At 38.1% G+C, this 20,255-nt stretch overlaps 2 long non-coding RNA genes across 2 annotated transcripts; one reads left to right on the top strand and one right to left on the bottom strand.

Annotated features, from left to right (window-relative positions):
* Positions 1-951: 951 nt before the first annotated feature.
* Positions 952-4,669, bottom strand: LOC147522908 (uncharacterized). Its single transcript, XR_015195727.1, has 3 exons — positions 3,434-4,669; positions 2,436-2,800; positions 952-1,285 (listed from the first exon to the last, which is right to left on the bottom strand). It is a non-coding gene; the product is annotated as an uncharacterized LOC147522908 (long non-coding RNA).
* Positions 4,670-4,674: 5 nt separating this feature from the next.
* LOC147522907 (uncharacterized) lies at positions 4,675-11,067 on the top strand. The gene is made up of 3 exons (XR_015195723.1): positions 4,675-4,748; positions 10,340-10,465; positions 10,557-11,067. It is a non-coding gene; the product is annotated as an uncharacterized LOC147522907 (long non-coding RNA).
* The last annotated feature ends 9,188 nt before the right edge of the window (positions 11,068-20,255 follow it).

The following is a 20,255-nucleotide window of genomic DNA, read 5'->3' as shown; positions in this document are numbered from 1 at the left end:
AGAGTATTTATATTCGTCATCCATATCTTGCAATATTTAATAATAATAAATGTTAAAAAAATATATATCAAGGGTAAACTTATGATATTTAATATATTCCACAGAGTTGTACAATATGATGTTGATGGTTTTTTAAATTTATGCCCTCTACTAATTATGATTACACCCTTACGATAAGACACAGACGTTTAATTGCACTCTACAAATTTATGCACTCTACTAATCAAGATTTATTTTAGTTGAACTTGTTATAGGTTGCACAAAATATAATTTTGCAGAATAGAGTTAACCTAAGCATAACAGATACATAATAAGGTAATTATTTCAACTAATTTTTTTTTAATTTAATATGATTTGTTACTTTATAAATTTTGTAAATAAGAGGAAAATGTTGTACCTGTATGATTGCTTTACTGGAATTATAGAATAGCTTGCAATATACAAAAGAAGAATTTAGAAACTGTAAAAATATTTTGATAAATCGTAGAATATATAAGTATAGTAGTTAAGTTTTCTAATAATACCTTTGTTTGGAGGAGAGAAGTTTTGGAGATTAGTGGAGTACGGTGTTTGTTTTTGATTTATAGTTGTTTTTTTGGATAAAGATTTGTAGGTATTGAGATAGTTATAGTAGTAAATTAGTAATAGAGTTCTAAGACTTCTAAGACTCTCAGTGTTGTGTTAGTTTTAGTCTTTTAATTGTATAAGACTTCTAATTGTCTAAGAACTGAAGATAAGAGGATTAGGATAGTTTTGAAAGGTCTATGCTACGAATGCTTGACTCAGCTGTGAGGGAATGGTTTGCTATTGCGACGAATAAGGGCTTCAGAAGGGCTGACTTGGACCTTCATATTCTTATTTGGTTGACTAAATTGACTTTAGTGAAAATTAAAGAACAATCCAAGCAACTGGTTGTTAAAAAATAGGATCGAGTCATATTAATCTGCTAGGGAAGACATAAAGTTATTTACAGATAATATTTAGATTTCGTCCATTAACAGTGACTGAACAGGTAAAACCTTTGGACAATCTCATCAACTTCTTTCTAAATTGCATAGTCTTTTATATCATAATCTCTTCCACGACAGCATTTGCAATCGATATTCATTTTCGACAGAAAGCCTTCATTCTCTAGCAAGTATGTAACAACGTCTAGTTCAATCTCATTTTGTTTGTATATATCCAATTCGACTTCTGTGAGGTGCTCCAATATATCTTCATCAGAAAGTTATTCTGGTTGCCCATATCTTTCAATGTTATGCACTTTGTGATTCGGATATTGTCCCTATCAACAGTTCATGAGTTAGATAATTATCTATAGGCACACATGTGTTCGACTCACGAATAAGTTGTTATGCTATAGTGGTACCTGTATACGTATGTGCAGAGATTGCATGTTGGGATAACCCCTTAGTAAGTGTCTTTTATACCAAGTTGGGATGTCATGTGTAAATCCTAGCAAATCAAATTTTTTGGACCATAAATAATTGTGGCGCAAGAATAAAAAAAAACAGATCAATAACTAGGGTGTGGAATGCCCATTTTCGATTTTTCGTATGAATTGATAAGGTGAACCGTGAGGCGTGAGCATATAAACCTATTGACCTACTTGTGCTTAACATCGAGTACCTTATCAGTGCGAGGCTTTATGTTGACTGGGCAGCTAAGTATGTACTGAAAAATCTCATACACTTGTCTGACCATGGCTTACAACCTTTTGCCAATACAATCATAGAAAAGTGCTACATTCGCAGCTCTAGTCCTTAGTTCCAGCAACTCATGCTTTGTAAGATATGGGAAAATAATAAATCATAAACATATGTTGCTACCTTAAGTCCCGAAACAACGAAATAATATGCTGGAAGAATATATCATTCCTCAAGCTAGTAATACCGCATTAAGACTACAATGTGGAGTAGCCATTGAATCTATTAGATACCGATCCTTGGAAATACTCTGAAACAGATTCTAAGTGTTACTGTAACTACTATAATGAGATCAACATACATCCATTTGCTAAATTAGAAAGTCGCCGCAAAGGATACCCCATGTTCAAACATTGACATTTTATATAAACCATCGCAAGGATGGTGGTTCATCGACCATAAGTGGTTGTAGAACGGATTGGCATACAGATGGAAAATGTCACATGACTAAGGGGTGTAGACCCCTTTTTGCGTGCAACTTTAAAAATCTACACCACTTCACCAAGGATTCAGTAGTAAAGATATATTTGGGTTACAATTTTATGGTCTAAGCCTTTTATTTTATATATATATATATATTTGGCCTTCCACAGATGAATACTTAACTTCGAGTTTTTAGTAAGGTAAAATTGTAGAAAAAGTTTAGATATGACAATGAATGGTATATTCATCCCTACATGTTAGACTGATTTTTTCTATCAATTTGAAAGGCATTGCGAATAGATGTACCTTTTATTACTGGAACTTGAAGAAAATTGCGAAGTACACATCGATTTTTAATGTACTTTTGAACGCGAGGTCCTTGAAAAGGCTCATTTTCCAGTAATCTTTGCATGAGCACTTGAAATTGTTGAAACTCTCCAGCAACTTGGTTGTTATTGCCAATGGATGAACTCCCAAGATAGACACAACTGGCCAACACACAGTCTTTAAATGGCTGTCCAATTCTCTGACAAACATTATGGATAAATCTGCTTCAGGTCTTTGGCGTTTAGGCAATAAAAAGTTTTAAGATAACATTGATGTAAGAATTGGAGTAGAAGATTTACGGGTTGTAATAGACTGAAGCTGGTGGTCCTTTAACTGAAGAAAAACTGCCAAAAAACAAATGGTGATTAGGTCTGCTACAGAACGAAAAGTAAATGTCCCAAGAAAGAGGCAGAAGTAAAGGTTTTTTTCATACAACAAGGAAGATATTTGTTATTCATGCCCACTCTGGTATGGATTTTATTCATACTACTATGGATGCTAGATATATGTCACTACTAGTATCGATCAATGCAAACTCCTATTGAAACTTTACTTTCCTTTCTTAGGTCCTATTGTTTGCCCCAGCGTGGCGAATTGCACCCCTGTAGACCAATCACTTTGTAGTTTGTTCATTGGTCGAAACATCGGGAACTGACTCATTGAAACAACAAAAGTTTTCTTTGGGATATATGATGTGGACAATATAAGGTAAAATCAATACACGCACCTGCTAATACCTAGTGGTTTAATTTTTATGATAAGATGAAAGACTATAGGTGTAGACTTTTCCTTCCGTATCTTCCTTTACATATAAGCTAAGAAGCTCATCAATAAGAGAGATAAAATATAGATAGTCTTGTTCTTTAGCTAAATTCGTTAAGTAATCTGCTACCCGACTAGTTTCTCTATACATATGTGTGTATTGGAGATTTTGAAATCTATGGCCTAGGATTTGTACCATGGCAGTTTTTCGATACCTGTCAGAATCTAAGTGTGATCGAGCATGAGTCACCCTTATAATCCTTTGAGGATTGCTTGTTACTCCTGAAAGAGTATAGAGTTCAGATCATTGGAACCTGAGTTCACCTTCCTGGTTTCAAATAGGTCCACCATATCTTGTTCTTGAGTCAGATAAGGCCCAATCGGCATTGAATTTAATCCACTTTTCATCAGGTCTAATCCAGATACATTGCTTCTGTAGCTTTTGTTTGAATAGGACTGAGATGGTCAGTTTGGTCATTACCGCTTTCCCTTGTAGTGTATCATAAAGCACTTTGAGTAGACCTTGTAGGTAGAGTGTTATGTCCCTTAGAATCCTTCTAGAAACCACTTGACTTGGTTGTGATGTTCTTTGAAATCGCCTAAAGTTCCTCTCCCTCCAGATGTATCTCACTGTTGCACATGTGAACACTTTAACTATCTCAGCTTCAACATTATTTTTCTTACTAACATCATCCATTCCCAGTTAGAATTAATGAAAGGACAACATAGTCTACACGCTTTTAAAAAATGGGTGCACTTGGAACACACATATTTTTACACTGCTTATTTTAAAAAAATCTTGACCACTAAAGGTGATTCAGAACTTGCTAACTTAAAAATTGCCTTTCTTTGCTCTTTAGATTTCTTGCCAATTAATGTATGATATGACTTTTAGTGTACTTGTATTGAATACCTGAAGCTCTTCTTTGAGAGTTTTCGTGTCAGTTGCTATTTTTTGAACTCGTTGCGGTTCCATCCTTGTTAACATTGCTTCAAGTAGCGAGAATGTTTCCTCTTCTATCCGCCCTGCACCCCTGGTTGGCAGCGTTGCCATCATTAGCATTTTGATATTTTAAATTAAATGATATCATGCTCGTCACGTCTTACGGAATCATTATAACCAGGTTTTTATACTGTTGTGAACATGCATAAATATACCTTTGTATCAATACCATTTACTAATAGCCTTTTGCATCCAACTCTTTCAAATTAGCAATAATGCCGAGAGATATTTATTGTTTTCATTTGATGTACTTAGGAGTGTGAGGTGAGCTATATGAAACTAGTGACTATGTACAATAATTCTTTTGGTTGGTGTGCTATTTTACATTTTCTAGTTAATATTCTTACCACATTCTGCCTTGTGAATTGTGATGTAGATTATATTGTCATCTCTGGTTTATGAGAAGCAAGAAAATCTAAGAATGATGATGAAAATGCATGGGCTAAGCGATGGTATATCATATACATATTTCTTTGTCCAATCCTTTACCTACATCCTGTGTTTTGTTGTATTTGGTTCCATCACTGGTAAGTTGATATGAACATGTTGGGGATTACACCAATACCAATCGGTTCCCCCACTACACAGATAACTTGTATGAACACAATTCAACTTCGGACAAAATCTAGATATCAACTACAACCTATACTAACATGCCCAACTCGCTAAACAACTATTAACAACAGATAATAATGTAAAGCAGTAGAAGCAAACCACAACACAAAGATTTACCGTGGTTCGGCCAATGATGCCTACTTCCACAAGAGCCAGTTCTTAATAAAGTAGGAAGGAAGATTACAATCTCTCCTTCGATCTCTCACCTTACTAGATCACTCTTTATCTCTTTCTGAGGGGTTGTCTCTCCAGAAAGGTTCTCTCTTTTGTTTTAGTCCGGATTCCAATCCTTCCGACTTGTCCGGTTAGGTTTTCCAAAACCTTGATTTTGGTTTTATCTCCAAAACCAAATTCGGGAATCTTGTAGCAAAGCCCACGAAAATTAGACTTCGAGCGCTGGCGCTTCTATGTGAGCGAGTCGCTTAAGACACCGGAAGCCGAAGCTTAAGTCGCCCTATGAAGCGGTCGCCCTATTCTTCTTCGAACTCGGCGAAGTCGCTCCCATCCGAGCGCGGGCGCTCTCTGACATTTCCAACGCCGAATTTGCCCGTTTCTCTCCAGCTCTGTTTTCTCTCCTCATGTGAGGGATAACTCCAACAATCTCCCCCTCCAGAACAGTGAGGGGCTTCCTCCATGCAATTTCCAAATCAACAGGAGGAGTGTGCTGCCATTCCGGCAATAGCACAACAAACATCAAACTTACCTTTCGGTAAGACTTTGGTCATCATATCCGACCCGTTCTTGTCGGTATGGATCTTCTCGATACATAAATGCTTGTCTTCGAGTACTTCTCTAATCCAATGATAACGCACGTGTATGTGCTTGGATCTAGAATGAAAACTCGGATTCTTGCTCAAGTGGATGGCGCTCTGATTGTCACATAGAACTACAAACTGTTTCTGCTTTAGCCCTAGTTCGTCGAAGAACCTCTTCATCCATAGCAACTCTTTGCAACACTCAGTGGCTGCAATGTACTCGGCTTCTGTAGTGGAGAGGGCAACACACTTTTGCAACTTAGATTGCCAAGAAACCGCTCCCCGCAAAAGTAACCGGATAACCGGAGGTGGACTTCATCGAAGTCAACATCACCGCCATGTCCGCGTCGATTAGCCTTCAAGTAAGGGCTTACTTCCACCAAAACACAAACACGATTTGGAAGTGCCTTTGAGATATCTCAATATCCACTTAACACCTTCCCAATGCTCTTTACCCGGATTTGATGTAAATCGCTTACAACCCCAACGGCGAAAAGCAATATCCGGTCTAGTACACACCATGGCATACATTAAACCGCCCATCTGCGGATGCATAAGGAATCTTTTCCATCCGACTCTTCTCATGCTCACCCTTAGGGACACATCTCTTTGGTCATGCGGAACTGGCCACCAGCGGACAACCGACCGCCGGCGATCCATGTTGAATCTCTTCAACACCTTCTCAATGTAGCTTTCTTGAAAAGCCACAACTTTCCACTCTTTCTATCACGGTGATCCGCGATCCCAAGTATCTGCTTTGCTTGACCTAAATCCTTCATCTCAAAGGACTTACTCAAGTCTTTCTTCAGACTTGGATATCTTGTTGATGTTTGGGCCAACTATCAACATATCATCCACATACAAAGAATAGCACTATGAAATCCCCATCCGGAAATCTCTGAACAAACGCCAATGATCTAAGCGGACTTCTTGTATCCTTGCTTCGCCATAAAGGAGTCAAACTTTATGTACCAATCGCCTCGGTGCTTGCTTCTTAACCCATACAAGCTCTTTATCGGCTTGCATACTAGGTGCTCCTTGCCTTTGACCTCAAACCCTCGGCGGTCCATGTAGACATCTTCTTCAAGGTCTCCATGAAGAAAAGCCGTCTTAACATCTAGTCGCTCAACCTCTAGGTTCATACTTTGCGCCATACCCAATACCACCCGATAGAAGTCATCTTCACTACGGGAGAAAAATCTCATCAAAGTCAATCCCTTTCCTTTGACCGAATCCCTTCACAACAAAGTGAGCTTTGTGCCTTGGGTGAGGATTGTTCCCCTCATGCTTGACTTTGTATATCCACTTATTCTTGAGAACTTTTCTCCCCGGGTTTCTCAACTAACTTCATAAGTGTGATTCTTATGCAAAGAATCCATCTCATCATGCATGGCCTTCAACCACTTTTCTTTGTCGTACCTTCAAGTGCCTCTTGATAGTACATAGGTTCTCCACCATCCGATAGTAGCACGTCATTATGTGGTGGATACCGGTTGAAGCTATTCTCCCTCTGTCGGACCTCCTTGCCCCATCTGGCGGTGCCTCGGGAGGTTGCACTTCTGCTTTGCTCGGTGGTGGTTCATGCATCTCATCTGCATCTTCTATACCAATAGGTTCTATCCCATCATGAGCAATAGGATTCTCATCATGAGCTTCAAACTCATGGTTCTCTCTGCATTCTCAATGCCTTAAGACGCTCCACGGTAGGAACTTCGGTTCTCGAATCAACAAGATCATTGGTGAAAGCCTCGAAACTTCTCACCTCCCTCAAAGTCTGCTATGGTTTGGTCTTCTAAGAACACAACATCTCGACTTCGGATTACCTTCTTGTTAATCGGATCATAGAGTTTGTAACCAAACTTTTCATCTCCATAACCTAGAAAAATGCACTGCTTGACTTTGTCATCAAGCTTGGATCTCTCATCCTTCGGAATATGCACAAATGCCCTGCACCCAAATACCCTCAAGTATCCATAATCAACATCTCTGCCTGACCATACTCTCTCTGGATAATCACTATTCAGAGGCTTTGCCGGCGACATGTTGATCACATGCACGGCTGTACGCATTGCTTCTACCCAGTAGCTTCTAGGTAGCTTAGAGTGAGATAGCATGCATCTCATCCTCTCTACAATGGTACGGTTCATTCTCTCTGCTATTCCATTCTGTTGCGGTGTCTTGGGAACGGTCTGCTCATGACGAATCCCATGACTCTGGCAATACTCTTCAAATGGCCCAATGTACTCACCCCCATTATCCGGCGAATACATTTCAACAACTTCCCATCTCTCTTTCCACCATCTTTGTGGAATTTCTCAAACACGCCAAGTACTTCATCCTTGGTCTTCGGACTATAGGCCCATATCTTTCTTGGACGATCATCAATGAATGTCAAGAAGTCGGCTCCCGGTGGGACTTCACTCTCATAGGACCACATAAGTCGTGTGCACTAGCTCAAGGACGTTGTCCTTTCGTGAGACGGGAATCTTTGGAAAGACACCTGTGTTGCTTTCCTACCAAACAGTGAGTACATGTATTTAAATGTGTACCTTTAATGTCGGCATGGCCTTTTGCTTAGCAAGAACTTCCATCCCTTTTATGCCCATGTGACCGCGGTCTCTTTGTGCCACCGATTCGGATGAAACTTCTTCTTCGCGCGTTAAACTTCTGGCTTTACACAAACTAGCCGTGTTTTGTAAAGAGAGCAAGTTTTCTTTCCTCTAGCTGCTATGGAACCTCGCTTTCGGTTTCCATACCCGTTACCAAACGAGTTTACAAAGCCATCATCATCTAATTTCCCGGCCGAAATCGGGGGCTTAACCGTATGTCGGGGACATGTCTTACATCCTTGAGTGTCAAGGTGTAGCCGACATTGGTTTCTACATGAACATCTCCAATGCCTATAATCTTGAGGGCACGCCATTGTTATCCATCTTCACTTCACCATATTCACCACAGCCGTAGGTAGTGAAGAATCCCCCGTCGCGATGTGGCGTGATAGGATGCTCCCCATTTTATCACCCACTCGTATCGACATGAGGTACTAAGGACGGCCACACCACAATCGACACAATTCCCACTAGGTCGCCGACTAGTGCGGTAGTATCTCTACCTGTGTTTCCGTTCCTCCGCACCATGTCTTCATGTACACGCTTATTCTTCTCATCCCTCTTCGATGTTACTCACTCATATATCCTGCTGGCCTTTTGTGGCACAATAGTAACATTGCCTCTCGCCTTAGGAGTTCTAGCTTCACCCCTAGATTTACTTACGTCATCACCTCTAGAGCGAGATGGTTTTACGCCCGACCTCTCCCCGTTTCTCTGTGAAAAGGATCTCTCGAGTGAGAAGAGCTGCTTCTTGCACTCCTTCGGTCTCCTCATTCAACAAAGGCGTGGTAGCCATCTCCATGGTAACAATTCCATCCTTGGCTGCTCCATGTAGAAACCGCTAATGTCTCCCAACTTTTCGGGTAGAGCCTAATAGAAACAAAGCCTCAACTTCGTCTCCCAAATTGATCTTCATCAAATGCATCGATTGATGATATTCGTACTTCATTAAGATGCTCGGACATTGAAGAACCTTCTTGGTACCGTTGTCGCAAACTTCTTAACGACTAGCACTTTGTTTCCACCCGACTTCCTCTCATAAAGGTCTTGAGTTTCTTCCATAGGCGAAGTCAGTAGTCTCTTGGGCCACATGGTGAAAGACACACTCGTCAATCCACTGTCGAATGTATCCAATCGCTTTTCTGTCAAGCTTTTTCCACTCAGCCTCATCAGTCTTTTCTGGTTTTACTCCCTCATTCTCAATGGGAAGTGCCAAGTCCTTGCAGTATAGCAAGTCTTCCATCTTGGCTTTCCAGATGGTGTAGTTCTTCCTATTCAGACTCATCATACGAGTGTTCACGGAATGGTCCATCTCTACAAGTTATTTAACCTCAAATCTTCTCTCAGGAATTTCGTCAAACACCTTCTGACCAAGATTCGGATAACACCCTAGGCTATTCTAACCAAGGCTCTGATACCACTTGTTGGGGATTACACCAATACCAATCGGTTCCCCACTACACAGATAACTTGTATGAACACAATTCAACTCCGGACAAAATCTAAATATCAACTACAACCTATACTAACATGCCCAACTCGCTAAACAACTATTAACAACAGATAATAATGTAAAGCAGTAGAAGCAAACCACAACACAAAGATTTACCGTGGTTCGCCAATGATGCCTACTTCCACAAGAGCGGTTCTTAATAAAGTAGGAAGGAAGATTACAATCTCTCCTTACGGTCTCACCTTACTAGATCACTCTTATCTCTTTACGGGGTTGTCTCTCCAGAAAGGTTCTCTCTTTTGTTTTAGTCCGGATTCCAATCCTTCGACTTGTCGGTTAGGTTTTCCAAAACCTTGATTTTTGGTTTTATCTCCAAAACCAAATTCGCGAATCTTGTAGCAAAGCCCACGAAAATTAGACTGAAGGCTGGCGCCATATGTGAGCGAAGTCGGCTAAGACACCGGAAGTGAAGGCGGTCGCCCCTATGAGCTGGTTAAGCCCTATTCTCTTGGAACTCGAGCGAAGTCGCTTTCATCCGAGCCTGGCTCCTCGACATTTCCAACGCCGAATTTGCCCGTTTCTCTCCAGCTCTGTTTTCTCTCCTCATGTGAGGGATAACTCCAACAGAACAGACATGTTTACTATATGTTTAGGAGTTTTTCTGTAACTGAATATGTTTTGCATAGGATTGACAATTTTCATAATGAACGATTACGGCAAACAATTTCTATTCTATTTTGTCTACATCAACCTACAGATTGCAACAACTTTCCTTTGGGCAACAATTTTCTCCAGTGTCAAGATTGCTACAGGTTCCACCGTCACTTGCATGATTTTATATGTTGTCAAATTTGAAACCCATCTACAAAAGTATTGAATTTTCATTGTTGGATGTGATAACAGTAATGTCGTACATATATACCTTCGGATAAGGGCTCTTAGGGAAATTTCTTTTCCAAGATTTCCTTGAAGATGATTCCTTTCCTAGTGAGTTGATATCTCAAACATGTTAAAATAAATTAACTGTGATCTTGTTCTATATACTTTTATTTATTTATTTTTTTCGATCGGTAAAAGTTAAATCTGACCACCCTAGAGCGAATAACGTTGATTTTGTTCTATTTATTCATGTGTCTTGCATACCTTCTATTATACCGTTTTGAACTGATGACATAGAAAGCTAGAATGAACCTAATGTATTGATAATTGGCTGATCAATGTCATTGGGTTGGTCTATCCAACAGTGACACCTGTTTGCACTATATTAAAATATATTTTTTTGTGTGCTGCATTAATATCAGTCTTCATCTGTTTAAAACTTTTTATATATAATGTTTTATACTACATTGTCCTCTGTTTCTTAGGAAGCTTGGTTATTGTTATGGAGATTTTCCCTAGCATTTCTTTATACCGGGGGCTATATGACTTACGGGACTTGTTGTGGGTACTAGTGGAATGAGTTGGATTGATATGAATGATAGGTTAAACAGGATGAAAGAAGTCTGAATCATCATGTCTATGGAATGGTGTATTTTGCTTCCTATGGCATACTATCTTGATCAAGTTGTATCAGTAGGAAGTGGTGTCAAAAAGCACCCACTATTTTTCTTGAAAAACTTCCTAAATAAGCATTTGATTCCTTTGAATAAGACTATCTTGAGTGGGAAGGTTGCCTGAAAATAGTTGCCAAATATTGAAGGAGTGTTTGGGGATTACCTGTTTACCCCAAACCAAGTTGAACCATATGACCTTATCCTTTGGAATTCTTAAAGGTTCATATACTGACTTAGAGCTGAAATTATCACTTGCTTCAGGTGCATAGTAAACTGAATCGTCATCAATGTAGTTATTGATAGAGGTATTCAAAATATAATCCTTGAGAGTTCCTTGAGTCAGACTTTGTAGTATGTTGATCCATTTTCCATTAGATATAAGGCCGCTGACCTTTGCATCTAATGGTAAATGAATATTATTTCTTGCTACTGGGTCATCGCATCATATATACAGTATTCTATGTGCACACCATGGCTCGTGCCATAAGGAAGTGTTCTGTTCCGAAGCAATACTGTAAACAATGAGGTTCTGTGTAGTTTCTCAAGTGTTTAAAATATTTCGCCATGCCCATGAGGAGTCATTTTGTGTCTTCATAGTCTAAAAAAGCTTGTTTTTATGAGTTGCACCAAAATCTATTTTGACCATAAGCTGTCATTTTTGGAAACAATCTTGAACACTGGGCCACAATAGTTAGCTTTGTTCCAAATCTTCAAATCTAAAATGTTCAGACCTCTTTCCTTCTTCGTAAGAGATGTAGACTTCTTGCTTGCATGATACATTTTATTTTTCATCTCTTGCCCACTCCATAAGAACTTATTACAAATCTTTGTAATTTTGCCCAACACGATGCTAGGTAAGATGAAAGTTCTGGACCAATACACATGGAAAGTAGTCAATACAGAGCGTATCAACTGAATCTTCCATGCATGTGACAATTGTCTTGCTTTATATATAATGTTTTGTACTACATTTTCCTCAGTTTCTTAGGAAGTTCAAATAAATGGTTTAATCTAAACTAAAGTCGGGATGGCATTTGGCCAAACTAAAAAACTTCTTTTTGAAGGGGCATGGCATGGGAGCATCCCAAAGCTTGCAGCCAATTCGAGGAGGCCACTCGCAAGGTAATAGAGGGTGGCGAGGTTATGAATTAGGAGCTGGCGTGAAGACTCCATAAAGACTACTTATGGGGTGCTTCACGCTAGAGTCTAGTCATGCCTCACTTGGTCTGCTGTTTGGGTTGGCTTTTCCTGATGGGCCTGGTAGTGTAAAGATGAAGAATTATAACCATTCTGCGACTGCTAGTCCCTTGTACAGAGCTTTTGGGGTCAATTGAAAGTCTGGGTTGAAGTCGGAGGTTGAGGATTTTGTTTGGAGTTGCTATGATCACTTTGTGAATAAGGGAGGTCTTGTACAGTTTTTACCTTTCGTTTGTGCAAGGTTAGGGTGTCGCACTAAGTTGTTGAGTTTGGATAAGACATGGCGGAAGATTAGATAGGGGAAACCTCTTGGGACAGCAGTAATGATGTTGGATGCTCTGGAGCAGTGTTTCAGGTATCCTCTTGACAATGTTTTGTCAACCATTACTTCCAGGGCACGCTTCAGCAGAGAGACTGGTTTCAGGTCCTATAAACCTTTCGACGGAGTGGGGATCAAGCCTTTGTAGTTGTTAGAGATCAAGACTAAAATCAAGAGAAAACAGTTGTTGCAACGTAAATGTTTCTTTTTAAACTTCACCCTCACCATTTCTTTTAAATAACTCCCAGGCAAAGGGTCTTTCGACCCCTAAGTCTTACTCGTATCTAGGGCAGTTTGGCTTTGTGAGGGATAACGGGTAGTTCGAGGTGTAAGGTTCAATTTTCATAGAAAATGCCAAGTCTACAGACTACAATAGAATGTATTGAAGTGCTAAAAAGATACTGATAAACTAAGCACATCTTAAGTGAGCTTCTTTATATCATTAAAGGGGACCACTTTACAGCCTATAACTTCCTTATCCACTTTAGCAGACTATCAAGCAATCAAGTTACTAAGCTACGAAGTCAAACACCTAAAAGCAATACTAAAATGAATACCAATATTAGTAACTAAACATACATGAGACTAAAGAGACATAAATAAGCAAACAAAAAACAAAATATATAGATAAAATGTTAACCAACCAACTATTGAAAACAATGAAAGTGGACTTTGGAATTTTAATATTAAAAACAACAGTAGAGTTTTTCCATTTATTAAGAACTTGGTAATTTCCACAGCAATTTCGTAACCAATGCATCATGCTTCAAAGCCATTGTCCTGTATTGAAAAAGGAATTAACATTAGTATCTAGTATCATCTATAAACAATGTACATCACCAATAATGGTTTTTTTTTAAAGATGCGAAATTGAAAAGTTACCTTGAAATGCAAACTTTTGCAAGCTTTTTTGGCTTTTGGAGATTCATTTGAAAGATTGGTGTTGCTGCGATTCTTTTTTATTTTGGTTGCATCTTCCTGTATAGATGAATAGTAGCAGCACCTTAGTATTACAAAAATGGTTTTTAATGTATTTATTATTGTGAAGTAAGAAATATACCTTTTCTGTTAGATCAATTGGTGTTGATATAGTTGTAACACATTTCTCTGTACTTGCTTCCTGGTATTAAGAAACAAAATTATTAGAATTTGATATTATGAATTGAATTTTAAATGTATAGAATTACATATATATGTATTTTTAATTGTACATTTTCTATAAACTCTTCTATTTGTGATTCCTTTTTTGTTGATTGTATAGTATGCTGCAATTCCTGAAAATTTGTTTGGAAGTAGTAGTATGTAAATTTATAAAATTGAAATATCACTTTAACTTTAAGTATACTTACTTCTTCATTGGTGTTCATGGCGAGACGCATAAAAATATTGCATGCGTTTTTTTTTCGCTATAGTTCTTTATTATTTGCAGATTCTTTAATGTGAAAGCAATATTCTTTTCCAACTATACTCTGTAAAATCTGATTGACCAATTCGTTTCCATTGTCCTGTTGCAAATTTGAAAGTTAACAATATATAATTGTAAAAATAGTAGATTACTCATTTGCCATTGTACCTTATCTTCGATGGCAGCAATTTCTTTTTCAGTATGCTTGGTCATTACTTCTGCAGTCTTCCCAAATGCTACTGTGCTTGCACAATTTAAGCCATCGAAGATTTCAAAGTTTAACTTGTACCTGTACATTCCATATTAAAGAAAAACATGTAAGATTGCATATCCCTTATATGATATATTTGTAAATATTGTCCTTATTGATATCTGAGCTTAGATTCTGAATGGTTTTTGCACTTTTTGCACCAATATCTTGAATTGATTTTTTCAAGCTTATTTTTTCAACTTGGGCAACCTTTATAGTAACATGGCATTCTTTCATTATTGAAAACTTTCGAAACCTTTGATTTGCACATATATGATTTACCCTATTATAGAACAATAAATTTAAGACAAACTTAGATAATAAAGATGTATATTTTGAAATTTGATAGCAAATCAGATTAATAAACATTAGTTGTTACCTCATTTTCTTGAAATAATATGTTAGCTAAACTTCGGTATTCTTCTGCTGTGTTGCTTACTTGCTGCTTGCTAGTGTCTTGATCGTTATCGAGTGCATCTGTTTTGATCTGCTGTGCTCTGCATATATTTTTTTTTTAAATAAAAATATATGTTGAAATGGCAGAACATACATAAATTAATAATTGACTGAAAAGTAGTTTTATGTTACCTTTTCAAATAAGATGCAGCTTCAGGAATATTCTTATTTATATACACCTTTGTAACAAATATTGACTGGAGATAATCAACTGTAATCATACAGTAATATTTTTATTTATTTACAATATTTATATAATTATTTGAATCTGGGTAAGTAAGAGATATGTACCTCTAAAATTTTGGAATGAAGTTGATGTAACAATTAAGACATAATTTTTATGGGGTGATCTAATGAAATCAGTTGGAATTTGGTCCCCCCATAAAGTTATTCTCATGGTAGATTTGCTGCAGTTAAAAAGTAGGATAAAATACTATTATTGACTTATTTAAATATATAAAATTTGTAACATGTTTCTTACATATCTTGTATCGGCAAGTATAATGTCTCGTCTTTGTCTTTCACTGCCATATCTGATAACTGACGTTTCAATTTCCTTGACTTTTATAAGCACACCTATCACATCTGTTGCATGTAAAAGATTATTGAGTATACATGTACACCATACGTTAGTAAGCATGAAAATTTCCAATTAATGTATTACCTATCAGAACAATGTTATTTTTTTTTGAATGAATATTTGTGAAGGATGTGAAGAAGAAAAGGTCTTTTGGAATTTCAACGTCTTGATTGCTTGCTAATTTCAGTATTGTTTTATCATCTAATTCAAGATTGAACTCATGTGCTGCAGTACGGAATTTTTCTGACGGCTCTTTCACTTTGAAGTTTTCGACGATTAGGATATTGCCATCTCGAATGAATTTTTCAAACTTCTTTGTTAATTTTAATGAATATGTAGCTTGAATTTCATGACCCTGTACAATGAATAATATATAAGTGAACAATTTATAATAATATATGGTGAACAATTTATAATAATATATATGTGTTAAATAAATATTTAAATAAAACATGTTCGCCCATTAGTAAAACGTCGTTGCTTTTAAGTGCAAGATCATTGAAGAATAGGTCATTCCACTTTCTGGTAACTCTAACTTGAATTTTCCATGGAGTATCTTATTTGTTGATCATTTTCAATGAATGATATTCAGTTGTCATAATCTTAACCTGTAACCAATTTCATAAAAGTAAGAGTAAAGAACATAAAATATGAAAATAATTTAATTTTTAAAAACTAATCAAATACCTTTAAAATTGATCTTGGAAAAGAGAAAAGGTCGATGGAAAATTTTCAGGTTTTCTTGATGTGTTATATATCGTCCTAATAGTAGTTTGTTTGTTTAAGAAACTCTATTTTTTTTGCAGGCAAAATGTGAATATATTAATATAAATATAAGGTTACATGGTGAAGAATCGTTAACATGTTACATGAGGGGTTCCCACTACCTAACAAAAGGACTGAGCGTACTCTAGCTAAATCGAAAGTACACCTGATCAGGGCTCTCAATTTTGGGTACAAAAGATGGCCGTGATGCACTCCATTCCGATGCATCCATATCCAAAGTCGCCCCATGCTTTGCTGCGGAATCAGCACTGAAGTTGGCTTCTCTCTAACTGTATGTTATCATGTAGGAGAGCAAGTTCTGAGTGGCTCTTTCCCATCTAGTTTTCAGTTTCCATGCAATGTGACCATTTGCAAAAGACTGAGCAACCGATTGGGAGTCTGTTTCAATCCATATTACCCTCCAGCCATGAGCGATTGCTCTCTCTGCTGCTAGTACAATCGCGATGCTTTCTGCCTCATAATTGGTGACCACCCCGAGTCCTTGTGCCAGAATTCCAAGTAAGTTGGATTGGTAATCTCTGAATGTTAAACCTGCTCCTCCTCGTCCCGGATTCCCAAGTGAACATCCATCACAGTTGATTTTAATCTCTCCTTGTTCAGGTGGATACCAGCTTACTTGTTGGATTGCATTGAACGGCTTTGGCTTGCATTCGATGTCCCAAGAGTGTAGAATATCCAGATCGACGGCAGTGTTGTACATGTGACTCTTGGTCAGACGCCCAGTAACTTGAATGCCCTTCCTTACCTGGTTCCTTATATGTCCGGCACTGAAGCTGGAGTCGCTGTATCTCTGAGAATTTCGCATCTTCCAAATGGCTACTAGCATATTTTCTCCGTTTCCATTTCTTCTAGGTGCCGCTGACTCTCAAAGGACTCCTGCTCTTGCTGTTTTTGGATGTCTTTGAGGGTTTTGTTTGCCTGAGCAATTTGATCTCTAGTGCCCCAGTAAGTATTTTTGTGCCATGCCTTTAGAGTACTTTTGAGACGTTTGAGCTTGCGCATGACGAGACGGATAGGGCCATCACACATTGGCTCGCTCCAGCTTTGCTTTACCATATGCATGAACTGATTGTGCTCGAGCCAGATCTTTCTAAACCGGAACGGAACATTTTCAGGCCTAGTGTCTTTAATGCACCATCCCATTACTGGAGAGTGGTCAGAAAACTTGCGTTGCAATATCTTGCATCTCCAGTTGGGATTCGCTAGCATCCAGCTGTTGCTAACGAGAGCTCTGTCTAGCTTTGCCAAAATCCGCTTCTTCCCTATTTGCCGATTACACCAGGAGAAGCTATGCCCCAGAGTGGCCGTGTCCAATAGAGCATTTTCAGGTTTTCTTGATGTGTTATATATCGTCCTAATAGTAGTTTGTTTGTTTAAGAAACTCTATTACTGGTAAACTTCTATTGAATTTGGAATTGTATTTATGTTAGGTCTCTTATGTTAAGAATCCAACTTAGTAAGGTATTTTTTTTGGTAATAGTAGTTTGTTTGTTTAAGTAAGTCTTGAATTTGGAATTGTATTTATGTTAGGTCTCTTTTTAATGATAGATTTGAGTTGTAATTAGGACATGGGTCGATGTACAAAAGGTGGTTCATCTTTGTAAGGGAAAAGAGTATAATCTATATTACTTGTGAATGAAGAACGCACCTCATAATAGTGTCATGCTAATCCGAGGTTGTGTAACTTGTTGCAGTGAGTTGTAGGATACTGCTTGTTCCATTGATGCCTTTGGAGTTCAACATGACAGTAGCGACCAAGCATATTCATGTAATCTTTCCATACACGGTCCTCAAAGTTTGCTCTAGACTGACTTCCAATTGGATAACTCTGATCAAAATCAGATGACTTCAGATAAAACTCTACACCATACTTTTGTGTGACCTTTGAAAACTAATAGGCATAATTCTTCTGTAAAGAATGATAAATAAATTCAAGGCAGAGGCATCACATGCTTTAGTCATAAAGTTTTTCTTGAACAGTAAGAACAACATTTAAGCAACAGATGAATTTTGCATGTTCTCCTTCAAGGTTCGACCTTGTTCAAGGGCATATTCTCATGACCGGACGGAGTGTCCTTTTGTTCACCCGGGTGAAAATGCTAGAAGAAGAGACCCAAGAAAGTTTCACTATAGTTGTGTTCCTTCCCAGAGTTCCAGAAGGGAGCGTGCAGGAGGGGTGATTTATGTGAATATGCTCATGGAGTTTTTGAGTGTTGGCTTCACCATGCACAGTATAGGACACGCCTCTGCAAGGATGGTACGGGTGCGTGCATCGCGAAGAATGTGTTTCTTTTGCAAACAAACTGAAGAGCTTCGTCCTCTATGTGTCAACAACCTCCATTTCCTTCCTTCTCCCCATTTAGTCAGATTCCGCTACTATGGAAATGGCTGCTGCCTTGAGTCTATACTTGACTAGATAGGGAGTCTCAAAAAACTTTCTTATATGAAGATTTCGTCCTGTAAGAGTTTGACAATCCTGCCAGACAGATTGCATCATCTGACTGCTCTTCAGACTCTAACTATTAAAAGTTGTCATCCTGATCTTCATAGAACGAAAAGAATAATTCATATTTCATTTTGTACTAATCTCTCTCTGGATATTGGATTAGGTTCTAGTTGCGGTGGCGGCAGCTGGGGTTTGGGCTTATTAGAAGAATTTTTCAGCTGTTTTTGATGATTTTTAGCAGCTCCTAAGAAATTTCACTATAGGACGGATGGCCCCCGCCGAGAGAATGATGCCCGGGTTTTCTCGATGGGTGGATTTTTGTTTGCAGTAGTAGCTTCTTGGTATAGTCTGAAATTCATTATTGGGTAACCCTGGCCTCCGGGTTATGGTGCTTGTTTCAGCTTGTTTCCGAAATAAGAACTGTGAGTTCCGAGCTATTATGTGTAGACATGTAGGTCATGGGGATAACTTCATAGTTGAATGTCTAGCTATATCAGAAAGTGTGGAGTATACTCTGCATACAAATTGGAAGAAGTTATGTGTGGGATTGGATTTTACCACATCAATTCATGAATTTGGTGGTTCAAATGTGCCAAGGTGAACGAAGGCAAAGATGGCATAGATGCACAGAAGGACTAAAGAACTGCAGCTTAACTGCAACATGGAGGGAGGCCAATTTAATTGTGGATCAGGTGGCAAAGCATTCATGCAGTCAATCTCCAAGGAAGTGAAGTAGTTTTTTGTTTTTTTTATGTAAATCCCCACATGGATCACCAAATGTGAGGTTCCTGTGCATACTTAGTTTAGTGCTATTGTTGTGCAGTGGACGGTGATAATTGTAGTTGGTTTCACAGTCGGTGCTGCTGCAGCTCCAATGTAACAGTGTTTTTTTTTTTAATTATTATTAGTACGTATCTAATCTAAGTCTGACTCTTATAATTCCTAAAAAATAGGAAAATGTTGGAAGCTATCTATCTTTTTGCTTGTTGTTCCCTTATATTTTCTTGGGCTGTCCTTTGCTGCTTTCTGGTTTGTGGGTGGGGGGTCGTTCTTCCGTATAAGAGTGTATGTGTCTGGGTCTAGTCCTAGTTACTAATTCCTTAGGTGTTGATGCACTGTTTTTAGACATATATCAATTCGATACTTTTTATGGATAAAAAAAATAAGAGAAAAAATAACTGTGCAAAGCATCTCTCAGTTTTTATGCCATAAGTTTATTACAGTTCAACCTCCTCAATACCAAAACACACACAATGTGGTGCTCCATGATAGCTTCCTTATATATCTCAGTTTCTGATAATGTTATTCTCAATTCTTGTTACTACTGAACGACTTCTCTTACATTAGCCTGTGAGGGATAACGGGTTCAAAAGCTAGGGGATAGGTACCCTGATTTGTTGTGTGTTAACACACGATTTGGAACAAATCTTTAGTGGATTCTGGGTATTCTGACTGTTTCTTTTGGTACTTCTTGGTCTTCTTTTGTCAAGATTTTTGTCCGTAAGCACAGTGGTCTTCTTTTAAGCTTAAAGTCGGTCCTGTTCTTGTTATGTTTTTGGCAAGTCAAATCAAAATTCTATGAAGAATCCATTTTTATTTTTCTGATCCTG

The sequence above is a fragment of the Coptis chinensis genome, chromosome 1 (genome assembly GCF_015680905.1).
Source record: "Coptis chinensis isolate HL-2020 chromosome 1, ASM1568090v1, whole genome shotgun sequence".
NCBI classification, from domain to species: Eukaryota; Viridiplantae; Streptophyta; class Magnoliopsida; order Ranunculales; family Ranunculaceae; genus Coptis; species Coptis chinensis.
Note: the sequence above shows the minus strand (reverse complement) of the source record. Positions and strands in the feature narration are given on the sequence as shown.